Source organism: Neofelis nebulosa, chromosome 9 (genome assembly GCF_028018385.1).
Source record: "Neofelis nebulosa isolate mNeoNeb1 chromosome 9, mNeoNeb1.pri, whole genome shotgun sequence".
NCBI classification, from domain to species: Eukaryota; Metazoa; Chordata; class Mammalia; order Carnivora; family Felidae; genus Neofelis; species Neofelis nebulosa.
In genome coordinates this window covers 10,156,064-10,173,624 of record NC_080790.1, presented here as the reverse complement: position 1 = coordinate 10,173,624, position 17,561 = coordinate 10,156,064, and the positions used below count along the sequence as shown (strand labels likewise).

The following is a 17,561-nucleotide window of genomic DNA, read 5'->3' as shown; positions in this document are numbered from 1 at the left end:
TTAATAGTCAAGACAGTACCATATGATGGACAAGACCATAGGCTGTGGATCGATAGTCCACATTTTCAGTTCTGTTGTCTTAAGCCAATTATTTCAGTTCTTTCTGCCTCCGTCTCTTCATCTGCTGAATGATTGATAATTATACTCATATAATTTCTTTGAATATGAATATGAGTTAACACCAATTATATCAGATCTAACACACCATCAGTTGTAAGATAAACCACTGTGTTTTGTACCAATGAGAATGAAACGTGTACATGCTGCCAATATTTAGGAAAAGATGCATTCACTTTTAGGAGACACCTGATTTCAGTGATGTTCAGATTTGTGGAAGAAAAAAAAAGGTGTACCTTACAATTGATTATATGCATTATGTAAAAAGTGATGGGGTAATTCTAGAATGATTTGTATTATTAGGTCAAATGTTTTTTGCCCATTTGACAAATGAGGAAACTTTGATAAAAGGGAGTAAATAATTTGTTGAAGGCCAACAGCCAATCTGATTTAGGAATGCAATTAACGTTTCCTGATTGCTAGATTGGTGTAATTTCTAATTTCCATGCTTCAGAAACATGAATTATTTATAGTAGAAATAACAAGTAGAAAATTTTGTCGCCTATTTGATATGATATGTTAGTTTTATAGAAAGATATTTAGCTTACAGACTTTATTCTAAATTAGTTGTATTTTGTTTTACAAATATAATTTAGGTGATACATTGGGATTACAGCCTTTATCTCAAGGTAGCTTTTAATTCTTTTTTTTAAATTTTTTTAATGTTTATTTATTTTTGAGAGAGAGAGAGAGAGAGAGAGAGAGAGAGAGAAGAAGGGGAAGAGAGAGAGGGAGACACAGAATCCAAAGCAGGTTCCAGGCTCCAAGCTGTCAGCACAAAGCCTGATACGGGGCTCAAACCCATGAACCACAAGATCATGACCTGAGCTGAACTCAGACGCTTAACTAACTGAGCTACCCAGGTGCCCCTCAATGCAGTTTTTTAAATGAGACTTCCTTCAAATGATTGTATTGAGTTTGCCAATTTCAATACATAAAAATAATATAATTGCACTTAAATTATTTGAAATAAAGTTGAAAATATAAAATTCAAAAATACACATACACAAATTAACATGCTAATTTATGCATTGACATGTTACCAGTGAGGAAGCACAGATACAAAGAAGTTATTCTACTTGCTAATTATTCAAATAAAATTTAAAATTGACTTAAAATTTCTGTGCATCTTGAATGAGTTTTTGCCACTGCTCCTGCACTGGGGTCCAGGGATCTATCTTTCCCAGTTAGAATCTACCCCTCAGGAGTCAAATTAATTTTGCTAAACATCTCTGTTTTGTTCTTTCATTTAGATGTATTTTTGGTCCTCAAAATATTAGCAGAAAATACTCTATGGTTTTCGGGCCAACTCCATTTTATAAGTGCATAACTTCACTAGAAATTTCTCACTAGTAAAATGAGAGGGAAATCCTGCCACCACCTGTCATCATTCAGGGCAAGACTGGCCTGAGCCAGTTGACAGTCATTTATCTTTGCATTAGTGTGTTACACAAGTTATTGAGTATAATGATTATTTGATGAGACAAGCTATTAAAATGGATTCTGGCAAAGATCAAAACTAGTAGAAAACTCTTATTTATTTTAATTTTTGTCCCCATCTCCAATTGCCAGGACAAGCTTTCTAACACTTTGATCAGCCAATGTAAGAACAGATACGATGGCCTGAGGGTATCATGAGTGAGTGAAAAGAGAAACTCACAAGTGGAAGTGCCTGCTTTGTGCCAGGTACTTAAATCAATTCCAGAGTCTGGTTTGAGTGCCTATAGTTCTTTCTGCCACGTTTAAATATAGTAATTTTATTAAGGAAAAGTTATTTAAGGTTGTTACGAGGGCTTTCAGTATGGATAGCATAGTGGGACAATTTATGTATTTGTAGACAGTCTTTACAAATAGCCTGAAGATTCTAAATCTTATTAGAGGGTTGAGTTCAACATGGAACTATCTGAAGCATCACAGTGAAAGGGGGTTGAGTTGGAATCATAAGAGTAGGTCCACAAAGTCAGGCTATTCCTGAAGACCTTGGAAATCTTTGTTTCTCTAATGTAAGGGTTTGAATTGCTAAGGTATCCCAAATTGTCTACTCGCTTCTGTGCGTCCCCTACATCCAGTGACTTCTGAGCATATAATCAGATATTGGAAGTCTCTGCAGGTATCGACATTCTACAAAATGCAGTCACATAAGCTTTCATGAGAATTGGCTGAGCTCTCTCTAATTAGAGTGTAAGTTAGTAATTGGCCATCCCTTAGAGAAGGGTAATCACACCAATACGTACATGGTAGACTTGTGAAAAAGACATCACAATCTTTATGTCTACATATTTCAAAGAAACCAGGGATATCACAAATTCCTTATGGCAATGCAGTAGGCTTTGAGAGGGGCAGGAATTTGCTTTCTTCTTATATGGCTGGTGTATTTCCAAAATCACTTGCTTCTTCCTTTCCAATTCCTTTTTCTAATTTCTTCTAAATCGATGTCACTATAGATGGCAATACCTCAACCCACAGAGCACAAAACCTATTTGAGGCACTTTAATTATGTGATATCCAATATCAAGGTTGATTTGTCTCGTAGCAAAATTAGTATAATTGTATCTTTTTTTTTTTTTCTTTAAAAAAGCCAGTAAATTTTAAGTGGTTTTCCTATGTAGGGGGGAATTAAGTTGAATTAAGTTTTAACTTATGGAAACTTTATCGAATTAGGATAAATGAGGCAAAGAGTTTCCATAACATAGCTCGAATTAAACTTATTAAAGTTATAGTCTCAGCAACATGTGTTAAAGAAAACTATGGTTAATATTAAGAGGTCAAGTGGTAAATACAAAACAAAATTTTCACCCCCTAAATGTATGGCCTATAGTTTGTTCTTTGACTTAAGCTACACCTTTAATTTAATTTTTTTTGACTTAAGCTACCTATTTAAAATTTTTTTTTAACGTTTATTTATTTTTGAGACAGAGAGAGACAGAGCTTGAACGGGGGAGGGTCAGAGAGAGAGAAGGGGAGACACAGAATCTGAAGCAGGCTTCAGGCTCTGAGCTGTCAGCACAGAGCCCGACATGGGGCTCGAACCCACGGACCGCGAGATCGTGACCTGAGCCGAAGTCGGCCACTTAACCGACTGAGCCACCCAGGTGCCCCAAGCTACATATTTTTAAACAGTAGCGTCAGGATCACAAATCATTTTGAAATGTCATAAAAATGTTCCGAGTTTGTAGTTGAAAGAGTTTAGAGGTACTATTTGAAGTTTCATATTTTCTTTGTTCAACAATCCACTTGTAGGTTATTCTGACCCACCTTGGGAAAAAAAAAAAAATGAAAGTAGAATGGCATTTTGGAAATAAATCTTCATTCTGAAAACTTCTTGAATGATGAACTCAGCAAGGTATACTTAAAATGAAAATGTCTTTGCCGATCCCTCTGTCAAATTTCACGTGCATTTTTATTGCCAGATTTCTTTTCTTTCCATTTTTACTAAAATCCCAATACATAAATAGTGCCCACAGATGTACAGCCTAATAATGCATTATGGTAATTCAATACATATTAAAAGCCTGAAAGATATTAAGAAGAGAGTTATTTTTTTTTAATTTTTATTAATATTTATTCATTTTTGAGAGAGACAGAGTATGAGCAGGAGAGGGGCAGAGAGAGAGGCATACACAGAACTCAAAGCAGGTTCCAGGCTCTGAGCTGTCAGCACAGAGCCCTACGTGGGGCTGGAACTCATGAACCGTGAGATCATGACCTGAGCTGAAGTTGGACGCTTAACTTAGTGAGCTACCCAGGTGCCTAAGAAGAGAGTTCTAATAGATTCCTTATGGAGGAAAAATATTATTAGATGAAAAAAATTAATGATCTCTTTTTGATAGAGGGAAACTATATTTTATTTTATTTTTCTTAATTGGATTGTAAATTATTTATCATCAAAATTCACAAAAATTTTGTAGGCTACCCAGAGGATTCCCTGAGTTAGAATTTCTCATTTAGAAATACTTTCTTTAAATTTTGGTATAGATCATATAACTTCATGTTCTGCTCATTTTCTTTCTGTCTACTCCTCTGGCTTTGATTTGGGAGATTTCAAGTGAGATAACCTTGTTTTAAAAAAAAAAATAGTTACTTATAAAATAGAAGTATTATAATTAGATTACAGACTCTTTGCTAAGAATTAAGAGAGAATAATGTTGGATGGAAACATAAAGATAATTTAGTCAAATGCCCACAGTTTTCCTCTAATGTCACTATAGGAAGAGAAAACAATAACAACACCCCCATAAAACCCGTAAAGCATGTTTTCTTTTAAAAAGATCAGGGTTAAAAAATTGGAAACGATATCTAGAATATTTGAAATCAGAACATGTATTTATATAGCTATTTCTATCCATAGAAATCTCTAGAACCATTCCCTTGAAAATAAGAATGTGTGAAACAAGAAATCAATCTTGACATGTTTCTTGCTAGTTTAAATGGAACCTATCCAAATATCAAGGTACAGGTTAGGCATTACTGACCATTCCAAGGTCCTTATATTTATTGAGATAATAGCAAAAGGGTTGAAACTCTACTTGACAAATGCAGAAATAAATGAAAGTTGTACTATTTTCTAAAGAAAGGAGCTGTGTGTGACTAATACGTTCTCCTTTCACTCAACTAACAAGGAGCATCATCTGTGTGTAAGGTGTAGGGAAGGCATCTGAATATAGAGAGATGAAATATGCATCTGTGTTCATGAAGTTTATGGGGGTATGCAGATGATATAGAAGTTTTATATTATAATCATTATACAGGAGATAATCATTATACAGGAGATACAGAGATTAAAACATCTAAGTGAGCTGTTCAAACACCCAGAGTAGAAGGCTTGCCATTTCTCCTTGCTTTCCCTCACTAAGCACAGACATAAACGCTGGAAGTGGTGCAGGGGTCCAATAAAGGAGAACCCCGAAACATGGTAAGAATAAAGAGAGCTGGTATAGATCTCAGGGTTTGATCAATAGCACTGCATCGGGTTGTCTTGTGTCTTCCTGCATAATAGAGAAAGGCCGTCCATACCTGGTATTTTCCCATCTGTGACATAGCAGCAGAAGGTGGTCCAGGTAAGCTCATTATTTTCCTAGACCACAGAGCAGTCTAGATAACACCAGATGAGACTGAAACAGGGGAGACACTCTCCTTAACCACCTGACCTGAGAGTGTGCTTTTCTGTTGCCAAGAAATACCTGGCCTGGAGGGAGAGCCTACAGGAGAGGGCCAGCTCCAGCTGCCAGCCTGGAAGGAAATGGAAGGCTGGCAGGACTAAGACCCACAGGACTAAAACTTTCCAGTCCAGCAGCCAAGTGGCACCAGCTAGAGGGTCCAAACACACTCCCCAACCACAGTGGAGAACCATCTTTTGCCACCTCAGGCAGGAGCCCCACCACCAGCTCAACCAAGGAGACTAAAATTACACTGCAAAGGCTGAAAATCAAACCACTGTTGCAATCCCAGCCCACCGAAGTAGGACTGGATTCTCATGCTAAGCCAAGGCAGTGTGAACGCCTACTCACACAAAAGAAGTCAAGAAGTCATTACCTCATAATAAAAGGATCAGCCCAGTAACTAGACATAGCAATTTCCAAATGTGCACAGATTTGAAAAATACACGAAACAAAAAATGACAGAGTTAAAGGGACAAATCCACAGTTGGAGGTGGAGGCTAGAACGCTGCCATTACAACAACGGGTAGGATTACTAGAAAATCAGCAAGGATCTAGAATGTTTGAACAATACATTCGACTAAGAGGGTCTAACTGACAAATATATAGACCACTTTAGCCAATAGTAACAACATACAGGACTTTTTTTTTTTTTTAGGCTTCCATGGAGCACTCACCAAGAAAGACAGTGTTGTGACCCCCAAGACAAGCCTCAACAATGTCAAAGAATTGAAATGATACAAACTGTGTTGTCTGACCACAGTAAGATCAAACTAGAAACAAGACAACAGGAACAACATTAACAGAGTAACAAGAGGATTCTCTGAATAGGTGGGAAATAGCACACTTCTAAATAATCCATGGGTCAAAGATGAGGCCTCAAAGGATCTAAAAATAACACTACTAAGTACTACTGAAAAGAACACATAGAAAGCAATTCTATACAATGACTAAGTGGGTGTTACTCCAGTGATGCAGCGATGACTCAACATTACACGATCATTGTAACTAATAATATCAACAGACTAAAGAAGAAAAACCACGTGATCATATCCATTGATGTATAAAAATAATTGGACCAGAGTCAACATCAATGTATGGTAGAAACTCTCAGAAAATTAGGGATAGAGAATGTCCTCAAATTGATGAAGAGTATTTACCAGAGACCTGCAGGTCACGTTGTGCTTAACGATGAAAGACTAAATGCTAAGATTGGAGGGTTAAAAAGAAGTTAAAACTCAACCAGAGTCTGGTATTTACCTAAGAAAAGAGAACCAAAAATAGCCGCACCAGCTTTGAAGTCAGGTGTGCACCATGACTGTGACATCTATAGTGTCGCGTATCTGCGTAGCCAATCCTGGAAGAACATTGGTCTGCAACCTAGTACCAGAGATCCGTGGGTCAGATGCAAGGTAGATGGATTAAACAGAGCTGTTAACAGAATAAAAAAATAGCAGTGTTATAAAACTAAAGCATGCCTTCCTTAGTCTGTGAGTAATCCGAAATGTATACCAGAATAATACTATGTTTCTTAATGATGATATCAAAGCAATATATCACTGTGATTACAATATGTTGGGATGCTGCATCACAGCTGTCCAAGAGCTGCAGCCTGTTTGGCTGCCCCACAGCAATACTGCAATTTTAATTAACATTTGGGGAGCAGCAGATCAGTTCAATAGTCCTTCTCATTTAATTGATAGCCTTTTGAAAATTGAGCTGCTTGTTTCATGCATGGACCATTGCTTCCCACCTGCAGGATTTATTTGGATGGCTACCTGTTAAATCTTATCTGTAATCATCATGAATTTGAATGCCCATCATTTCTGTTTTGAAGTGCATTTCAAGGAATGAGCTCAAATGTTAAAGAAGCCATTTTGTAACAGAAAAGGAGAGAATAGTTTTTTTCTATTTATTTTGATACTTCCCAGAGAAAATCTAGAGGATATTCTATTTTTTTATACTGCTTTAATGTTTAAACAAGCACGCAGCTCTATTTCTTAGATGCTAATATTAGTCCTTGAGGTAGAAATGATATAATAATAATAATAATTCCATGGATATGTTTTCAGACATATTGTGGACACTGTTGCTTGTGTATCCAATATCATTCTCTTCTTCCTCCTCAACGGAGTCCCAAAATTCTTCAGATATTTACCTCTCTGACAACTTGGCCAATCTCTTTCAGAAAATAATGAGCCTATTCACAGCTCCACTGAGTAGTTTGAGAAAATCAGAATAACTGTATCTCCTTTTTTGATATTTGAAGCAAGAATGGTGATGCTGATCTAATACAGATCAATAAGATACCGGGAGTAGTTTAGCAAAGCTTCTGTGAAAGTACTCTCCTATCACTTCCAAGGGGTGAGGGTATCCTTAAATATCTCAGTTTTTGTACCAAATCTTTAAGAAAGCCATCCTGTCTTCGAAATCTCATTTATGATGTCCTGCAATCTAGTGAGAAAGGAATTTCTTGGATATAAATGTAATCAGTTCTGGGAAATGTCATTAATGATCAGACAAGATGTAGACTGATAATGGACCATTTAATTTAACAATATGGAGACCAAATTGAGGACCTTGATAAGATCAAGTGCCCTGGGGTATTGGAAACCAAAGCTTGAATGGGAAGGGTTCAAAAGGACGTGGAAGAACAAATTACAGACAACTGGAGACAATGCAATTGTCCATCAACAGATGAAGGGATAAATGGAATATTGTATGTATACACATACTGCCTATAATATATGTTTCATATAACATGTTTCATATATATTGTATATATCATATGCATAATACATATATAATATGTATCATATATACATTTCACGTATATATGAAACTGAATATTATTCAGCCATAAAAAGGAATGTATGCTACAGTAGGGATGAACCTTGGATATGTTATACTAAGTGAAAGAAACCAGTCTCAGAGGAATAAATATTGATTTAATGATTCCACTTATATGAAATATTCAGAATAGGCAGATTTATTGTGCAACTACCAAGGGCTGGGGGAGTGGAAAATGGGGAGTTATTGGTTAATGAGTATGGGGTTTCTGGTTGAGGTGGGAGGTTTTGGAATAGATAGTTGTGATGGTTACACAACATTGTGATTTTAAAATACCACTGAATTATACACTTAAAAAATGGTTAAAATGGCAGATTTTGTGCTATATATATATATATATATATATATATATATATATATATCTCGCCAAGATAAAACCTTAAATATTACAAATAATCAGTATAGACAAATCTTATACAGAATTTTTATAAAATAAGTAGAGATATTGAGTGCTAGCTGGACAAGTCAGTACGAGGAAACACAGTCTGGAAAACCGTAAAAATCAGAGTATTGTGATTATCATAATTAATGACACTTAAGGACAGAAATAAATTTTCAATAATGACATTTTGAGAATGTCGCCGTGGAAACATTTTAACGATAGCTGAAAGAAAAGTGGGAAACAAAGGTTTTCTCCTTGAAAATCAAGACTGTAAAGCGATATCTTTTGAAAAGGACATAGTTGGCTCTTTGGAAGTAACGAAGAGGTGGGTCAAACTGTATTATATACACATCATTGTGAAGGACAAGAGGTGTGTACTGTGTGTTCAATCATCCCATGGACTCTATTGACAAGTGTTTTTATGTGGAGGGAATATATTATTAGGCTTGCAGTTATTAAACTAAAAATGCTATGAAAGGTTATTCTAATTAAAAACTCTTCTAGAGGTGAGAAAGAAGTCACTGATGAAGCACTTGTTCAAATCACTAGTTTAATTCAGATTAATGAATCTACAAAGTAGTCACAGATTGAATAGGATATAAAACAGTAGAAGGCATCCTCTTTACTGCATGCCTCGATAATCAGGAAACAAACTCTTTTAGATGAAAAATGCCCACAAAGTTATTCATTTAATTGTAATAAAGCCCAAAACCAAACCAAAAAAATTAAGTTCAGGGCATAAATGTGTTATGAACACATTTTATATTCATAAGTTACATGTTTACACTTTTGTGTGTAGAAGCAACCTGTTTTTCATGTATACTTGTTTTTCTGCCAACTTATGTTACTCTCACTCAAATTAGAGCTAGAGATATTTGAATATGTGATTGCAAAAACAATGTAGAAATGGCCACTAAAATAGAAATAGGCATAAGACAGAGACACTTAAATCAGAATGGGAACTAAGGAAGGTCTTCCTGGAGAGGGTTATATTCGTCTCATGCCTCTTAAAAGATGAATGTAAACCAGCTCAAATATAACATGCATTGAAGAAGGATGTACGTAGCTAAGGGAAATTATGAAAACATCATGCATGAGCAGTAAGTGCCATGGGATAATTGTGGTGCAATTGTAATTATAGCAGGAGAAAAAGGATCAAACTAGATGACTCACGTTTTCTTTTGATTTATGATACACGTTTTTACCTGACAGCACTTTGAGAGAATTACATGAGAAAATGTACATGAGCAAAATTGTTCTTTCTTCATGACTACATTGGATTTTGCACCAGTTCATTCATTAGAGAACAACTCACTAAGCACCTGCTACGTCCAAGGCCCCATGCTAAGATTGAGTGACACATCATGAACTAAAATTAACGGAATACCCCCCGCCTTAGTTCATATTCTTGAAATAGGTTATCTTTTCTTTAGTCCTTGCTTCATTCCCATGTCTCTGTATGAGATGGTGATAAAGATCCTCAGATGACCCCCTAGTTATTGATAAGAATCAAGGACATGCTTGCAGCCATGATTCCCTGTTGCTTTTCCACAAACTACAGACTATGAAACAACTTCCTTGTTAAGTAAGATTTGCAAAACCAAACCAACCAAAAAAACAGGTGAGGAGGATTAACAGACTGCTCTTTAGGTTCATCTAAGTGAGGCATCTTTTATACTTTGATAATAATGGCAATAGGGATACGTAACTCTTTCAAATGCTTATTATGTGCCAGTGCAGGACCATAAAGCCCTATACATGCATAATTTTCTTCAATCCTCACAACTCTATGCCATTTAACACTATTTTATATGTTTTTTAAATTTATTTTCCTAAGCTACATAGTTACAAAGTAGCAAACATAGATTTTATTTTTTACTTTAGAGGAGAGGAGGAGGGGAGAGAGGCCAAGGCAAAGGGAGAGAGCTCCACGTCCAAAGGGTACAATGCAGGGCTCGATCTCAGGACCCTGAGATCGTGACCTGAGCTGAAATCAAGAGTTGGACGCTTAACCGATTGAGCCACCCAGGCGCCCCAAAATGTAGATTTTAAACCCAGGTGTCCTGTCGAGCTTGCACTGTTCTAGCCTCTGAGACTTACTTTTCTAATTCTCCCAGATTTTGAACCTTGATGTGAAACATGGCCCAGACAAATGCAGACTCTGTATCTTGAGCAGTTGCCCGATCAGCCAATGAAATAAATAAAATATAATATACCACTGCTATCCTTGAATCACATAGGTTGTTCTATGCGGAATGGGATGATTGGTAGTAAATAGATTCTAATATAATTTTCAAATTAAATGAAATGTAAAGGAGACTGAAAACATTCACACATAACTATATAAATGCTATTAAAGAATTTGTCATATCTTAATATTCTAGATTTTTATTCATATTATTTATATATATCATATATACATAAAATAATTGTACACATGTAACACTTATGATATGCGTATATGCATTAATCTTTCTTCCTCACTTTGTCATAAATTTTATACTCACTTTGAACTTTAGAAGGACTTTGAACGTTATAATCAAATATATACACAGCACCCTCAACTCCCATTCTCTTTACACCAGGGGAAATCAAGAATAAAATCAAGATTCTTCTCTCTTCAAATCATTTGTATAAGTATATATTCTACAAGTACAACAAAGAATATCCGACAAACCAGGGTTGATAAAGTCCCAGATTAGTTTTTGGCTGAGCCAGCTTAAATGCTGAAATGTTTCAGCATAAGAAGGTAGCTATTTGTTATGCTTCACAAAATACTTGGCATTATTAATTCTACTTATACTGTTACCTCTATTAATATTAAACAAGTTTTATTATCATCAGTACCATCTATTATTTTTAATGTTTTTTTGGGCCATGTAAGTGTGTTTACATATATCGTATAGATTAATCATCATTCAACATTTAGCAGATAAGGGAACCGAGAAAGAGAATAAACAGCATGTTCAGCACCACACAACTTACGAGTCCCATTTTCTCTTCAGTTTTATTTAACACACCCCGTTCATCTATCACCATTACTGAAGACCCCACTGTAGGCCATGCGCTGTGTTTTTACACATGTTATTCATTCCTCAGTAAATTACTTACATTTTTAGGTAATGGCGGTCAATGATAATGGTAAACGCTTTCACAGTGCTTTAAAATAATCTATAGAGCATATTAGGTTTACAATCACAGTACATTTCTAGAAACTTTTAAGGGATAGACCTGTTTGTTATCCCAGGTTTGCAAGCAGGAAACTCAAACCCAGAGTAATAAAATGATTTGTAAAACTCCAGGCAGCTGGGTATGCCGGTTAAGATTAGAACCTAGGTGTTCTGAATTGTGACACCACTTCCTCTCATTATACCTCACTGACATGTACTAGCCTTAGTGAACTCTCTGCTGAAAGCATTCCACTCTTCTGCCTCCCCTGTGTACCTGATTAATGTTTACAGAACTTAGACAGCTATTCATTTTAAGTATTATGTTATATACAAAAGCTAGTCAGATTAACGAGAGCTGTAGGATTGATTGAAGTGTTTATCATCTTTCGGAGTTTGACTTTCAAAAAAATAAAATCTATTCCAAAAAGTATGTGGGTGGAAGGTCTTTGCAGTGTTAATTTCCAATTGGTAGTGTTGTAGTTAATTTCCAATTTTAGGTAGTGTTGTAGCCAACATTTCCACTAAGAGAGACATACATTTTTGAGCAAGATGGACACTGTTAAAAAGAATTTTATTTTGATCCATAAAAACTGAGATCATTTCTATTTTCAACAATAAATAATTGCTACTATGTATTTTCCCCTAGGACAAAGAAGTGTCTATTAAGGGAACAGTACTTGCTTTTGTCATGATTCTGGTCCTTTGACATTGCTACTCACTCCTAAATTAGCTTTCTCCTTGTACTCAGAGAAAGCAGAAAGCCGCCTTGGCAATGCAGGGTGTTACGTCCTCATGGTATTCATGAACAGGGAACGAGAGCCCCCGGTTTGTGAAATCAAGATGTCTGAGAGTCGATGTGCCCAAGGTTTTCTCTTTAATCAGCTGCGGTACGCTGCACCCTGAACTCAAATTATCCCTGCAACAGGAGTAATCAGGGCAGAATAAAACCTGGGTGATTCTCCTTGGCCCAGTTTATCCTCTCACAGCCACGGGGAAGGTTGCTGCATCAATCAAGTCTCCAAATAAAAAGGTAATTATTTCTTGATTTCTCTGGAGCAGATGCAGTGAGAACAAGGTTGCTTCCACTGAGAGTCCCTACCGTGTTGCCAAACAGCAGCGGTTATCTTAGAAGACAGAAGTAATTACTTGCAAGATGTTCCTGTCTTTTTAGGTAGGGCTGAGCGCTCCTCATTAAGATTCACTTGGCATTGGAGCAACCACCACGGGTCAGGCACAATACTAGATATTTTCATGTGCATTTAGTGATTTAAGTGCACTTAAACTTCTGACGTGGGCACGCATACACACGCACACGCCTGTATGAACACTGTAAAGTGTGCATCATCCTCTTACCAAAGTGAGCGAACAGGTCAGGTGAGCAAGTGACATGACCAAGGACTCAGAGCTTGCAGGTGGCTCAGGCATAATTCAAGCCTGTGTTACCACATCCCATGCTCTTCCTCCCCCCTTTTCATTATGAACATGTAGTAGCTTACAAAGCCTGTTTCTAATGCAGAGCACACACGTCCGTACATACACTGTAACGGCCTGTCATTGCCGTTTTAAGTATTTATGACAGTAGTTCTAATCCTCTCTTTTTCCTCAGTTGGGTCACAGGAAATGGGAGGAAGATCCTGGGTTTTATCCTAAAGAGATATTGAGAGATACTTAAAAGATTTTTTAAAAATGCCAGTATTATTCTTTCAAAGCTTACTTAACTCATGAACTCCTGTACCCAAACATGAAATATTATGTGAAATATAGCAATTAGCTATATTCAGCATTCCATTTCTTTTTCATGTCACCTGGGAGAAAACATACATTATATATTTGATCTAGCCATTGAATTAGTGACTGGACTATTTTGCCTTACAACTGTCCAGTTCTATAGAAGATTGGAAACTGAGATGATTTTCTAATGAAAGCTTAGCTTTCTAATGACTAGAACCAAAGCATTATCAGTCTTATAAGAGAAAAAAAAAAATTCTGGGGTAATGTGTATGATTTTGGTTAAAAGTAACGAATTTCCTTTTTTTAAGAAATCGTCTTGCACTGTTATTTTTACAATCAAAACATTAATAAAGACAAAAGAAAAAGAGCGTCACCTCCTTTTCTAGACCAGGGTTCCTCAACCTCGGCTCAGCGAATATTTTATGAAATGTAATTCTTTGTTGTCCTATCTTATGCATTCATTGTAAGATGTTTAAAAGTATCTCTACCCAACACCCATTGGATGCCAGTAGCACCCTTCACCAGTAGACACACACAGACACACACACACACACACACACACACACACACACACACCAGACATTGCCAAATGTCCTATAAGGGCAAAATTCCTCTCAGTTGAGAACCATTGGTCTAATGATCAACTCTTGGGTCCAGACCCATCGATTTGCAGCTGGACCACGAATTGAGAAAGTACAATCTTACCCCTTTAAACACGTGATGCTATAGTACTTGCTATGATAAGGTATCCAGGTTCCAGCTCGTTTCCACACAGGCTGGAAATACTGCCAGCAGAGAGCTTTCAGCTTGTGGTCCCCACTGGAGTTCTTCAGACGAAGAGAGTCATCTTGCTCAATGTCACTTTGCCCTTCTGGGGCAGACTGTATCCATGCTGGGGTAATAAAGGCCCAGTTTTTTTTTTCTCAGATTCAGAACAGATCTGAGGGACCCTCCAGATTTAGATCTCTCCAAGAGTTGGAGGAAGCTTTCACTGAGAATGGAAACTGCTGCTGCTGTGCAATCTTGTTTTCTTTCCTTCCCTTCCACAGGCAGTATTCTCAAAATAAATAGTTCCCTAACGAATCTGCTTCACATCAGGCCCTTCTTCCCAGGGAACCTGAACAAAAAGGGCCAAATTGGTCTGAGAAAAATGTTTTGCAGTTGGATTTTGCCCTTGGATTACCTACTGCCCCAATGGAAAAGGGGACTCCATCACTGGTGGTAGGCGGAATGCAGGTAACCCCTGGTACAAGGTAGAGAGTTATCCAGAAAACTTTCAGTGGTGGTGAACTGAGATAGTAAACATTCAGGAGAGCAGTGGGAGGGAATTCACTAGGTGATGTGATATTAAATATTTGAGGAATGTTGGGAGCAAAGTAGTTATAAGGAGAGTAGAATTGAGTAGCTTTGCTAAGCTTGATATATGCTTTGGAAAAGGTAACAAAGATATGACTGATTAATTTAGACTTAAACTCGAAGCATGGATGCAAAGGGATACGTTGTAGTATATAAAGAGGATCTCATTTGTTGCAGCTAGAGCAAAGAATGCCAGAGACCAGACCAGATCAAGGTCTTAATCACAAGAGTAGCAGAGCTATGAAGAAAGTTAATTTCTCAAATTAAGCATGTCTACTATGACATTACTGGAACTCAGACTGGGAAGAATGGGAGTCTGTATTATGAAATGAGAATATCTGAGTTAATGCATCTGAAAATATCGTATCCCCATGTTCCCCTAGAGTCTTCCCCTCTGCACCTACAGAAGTGGTCAACACACTCCTGTTGAGAGATAACACCTGCCTTACCCTTTTGTATCAAGGTGACACAGTGACCTCTCCCTTCCATGATACATGATTTCACCCTCATGATCTGCCTCTACATCCTGTTCTGTCCAGTAGGTCAATAACCAGAGTAAAGTCACAACATAACCCATGTGGTGACATCCTAGGCCTCACAGGGGGGTAAAATGACCACATCTCCAAGGAGTTTAAGGTTTAGCCAACACTTACCGGTAACGACCAGTAGAGTAAACATGAGACTAGACTCTGAAGTGATAGTCAAGGGCTAGGTTATAGGGTAGGGCACATAAAGTTAGATATGGAAATATTGCTCAATTTTGAAGTGTTATCCAAGGGTTCAGCCCCCTAGAAAAAAATGTAAGCACAGAGTTGAAGCATGGAAAAACTGATTAACCCATACTCAGTGAGGTAGAAATGCTTGACTTGTCATCAGATTATGCACGATAAGAATAAAAGACTTAAACAGATGGGCAAATTAGAGAGGGTTTGACATGTAAACTGGAAAAACATTGGAAACACTGAATTACTCTCTTCCGTTGGAGTATACTTAAGAGTGTGATGGCAGCATGGGCCCCAGAATCTCTAAGTTCGGTTGTAGGTCTCCACTGTGGGTCATGATAACCGTATGACTTGTCATTATAGAATTGGGCTCATTAATTAAAAGCAACAGAGATGGGGTGGCTGTTACCTGTGAGGAGCCAGGGGGATACAATTATCATAATGAAGGTCAAGTCGGGAGTAGTAAGCAAGGAGATCTGTCTTGCGAGAGTTATGGCTTCCTTCGATGTAAATTTGATGGGCAGCCAGTAAGGGTAATGCTTAATCTGTATAAACAAATGTACCAAGGATGGATGTTAGGAGGTTCTGAGCAACTACCACCATTAAAAGACAAAACCAAAAACATCACCTTTTCTCAGTTTCTGTACGTAAGCCAATTTTGGACACACAATCCTTTAAGTAAAGAAGAGGGTGGGTTTCGAGAAGAACCCTGTGATACTATACAAATAATGACACCTTCAAGTCCTTCCTCAAAGGGTTTTATGGCACTTCATTTAACTAACAGCATATTTAAGAAAGGGGATTACCTAACATTTCAAGGACTGTTGTACATAGGGTCTGAGGAGATAATGAAACCTAGAGACTTGAAGCATCATCACGGGCATACCCAAGCTAGTTAATAAATGGAGTCCAACCACAGTTCAGCTTGTGTGGGACCATTTCTCCTGGATGCTTCCTTCACCAGTGCTTATATCCTTCATTTTTTTCCCCCCTGTATACTTGGAATTGACATAGGAGCTGCCACAACCTCTACACTGATGCTTACACCTGTGGAGCAAGAGCTAAAATTGTGGGGAAGGGAAAATAGAAGCATCTGAAACTGCCTCTCCCCCTGGCCCAAAAATAAACCTCATGCAGTATTTCATGCAGAGGGTTGGTGGTCCCCGTTTAATCCAGCAGCCCAGCCTGATTCTTTCAGGATGAGAGTGCAGTACTGAAAACTCAAGCAAACAGCAGCCCCAACCGGGTGCCCCTTCACAGCGTGATGACTCATCATCAGAACGTGGTATATCTTCTGTTAAATATCGGTATCAAGAAGCAAGATGTTTGCACCCAAGTGATTCACTGGGGCATATTGGTATTCTCTGTCCCGATTTTGATGGTAAAAGGACAAGTGCAATGGTGATGACCTAAGAAGGGCATGATGACAATTGGTTCAGATTCCTTGAGGATCAAGAGATGGGTCCTGTCACCAGTTCAGCAGATACTAGGCGAGGAAGAAAAATAGGGAACAAGAGGATAAACATGAGTAGTAGCAGCTGTGGCCTAAAACCAGCTAGAGGATATAATTTGGTCCCTCAACCTTCCTTTACTTTTTAAGTTGCTTCCAAGAAGATGGGCCCCTCAGAATCCCAGGTAATCTGTTCCCAGTATGTATGTGTGTAGCCCGTGTGTGTGTGTGTGTGTGTGTGTGTGTGTGTGTGTGTGTGTATGCGTGTGTATTTGCATCTTGCGAGGGCTGGACGTTAGTGGATGTTTTGACACAACACCTAGCTCTTTCAGGAATGAAGGGTTTATTCTCCCAGGTGCTTAGGGTTCTGCCAGAAGATAGCGCTCAGCAGTTCACACTCCATCACCTCCCCCAAGGTTAAGCCCAGTCCCAGCACAGCCTCTATCCAGTAGGTCATCAGCCTCAGGGTATAAAGGCCCAGCCCTTCCTCTAGTTTGGCAGCATTCTGAAAGACCACCTAGGATGGAGGGCTTCTCTGGGAGGTGAGTTTTTTTCTAGTTGAGACTACGTTTTAGCACAACATTTTTCTATGCCTAATTTTACTTTTGTGGATGTTTTCCCAAAAGC

General features: G+C 37.8%; 2 long non-coding RNA genes across 4 annotated transcripts in view; one reads left to right on the top strand and one right to left on the bottom strand.

The window, feature by feature from the left end:
• The window catches only part of LOC131484374 (uncharacterized), a 66,947-nt gene extending 55,026 nt beyond the window's left edge, over window positions 1-11,921 (bottom strand). The window contains exons 1-2 of one of the 3 annotated variants that reach the window (XR_009248201.1): window positions 11,617-11,921; window positions 6,564-6,704 (exon numbers count right to left, since the gene is read on the bottom strand). This is a non-coding gene — a long non-coding RNA (uncharacterized LOC131484374). The remainder of the gene's footprint in view (window positions 1-6,563; window positions 6,705-11,616) is intronic. The other 2 variants (XR_009248200.1, XR_009248199.1) reach the window with 2 other exon arrangements.
• The window catches only part of LOC131484375 (uncharacterized), a 536,971-nt gene that overhangs the window by 244,624 nt on the left and 274,786 nt on the right, over window positions 1-17,561 (top strand). The window lies entirely within an intron of this gene.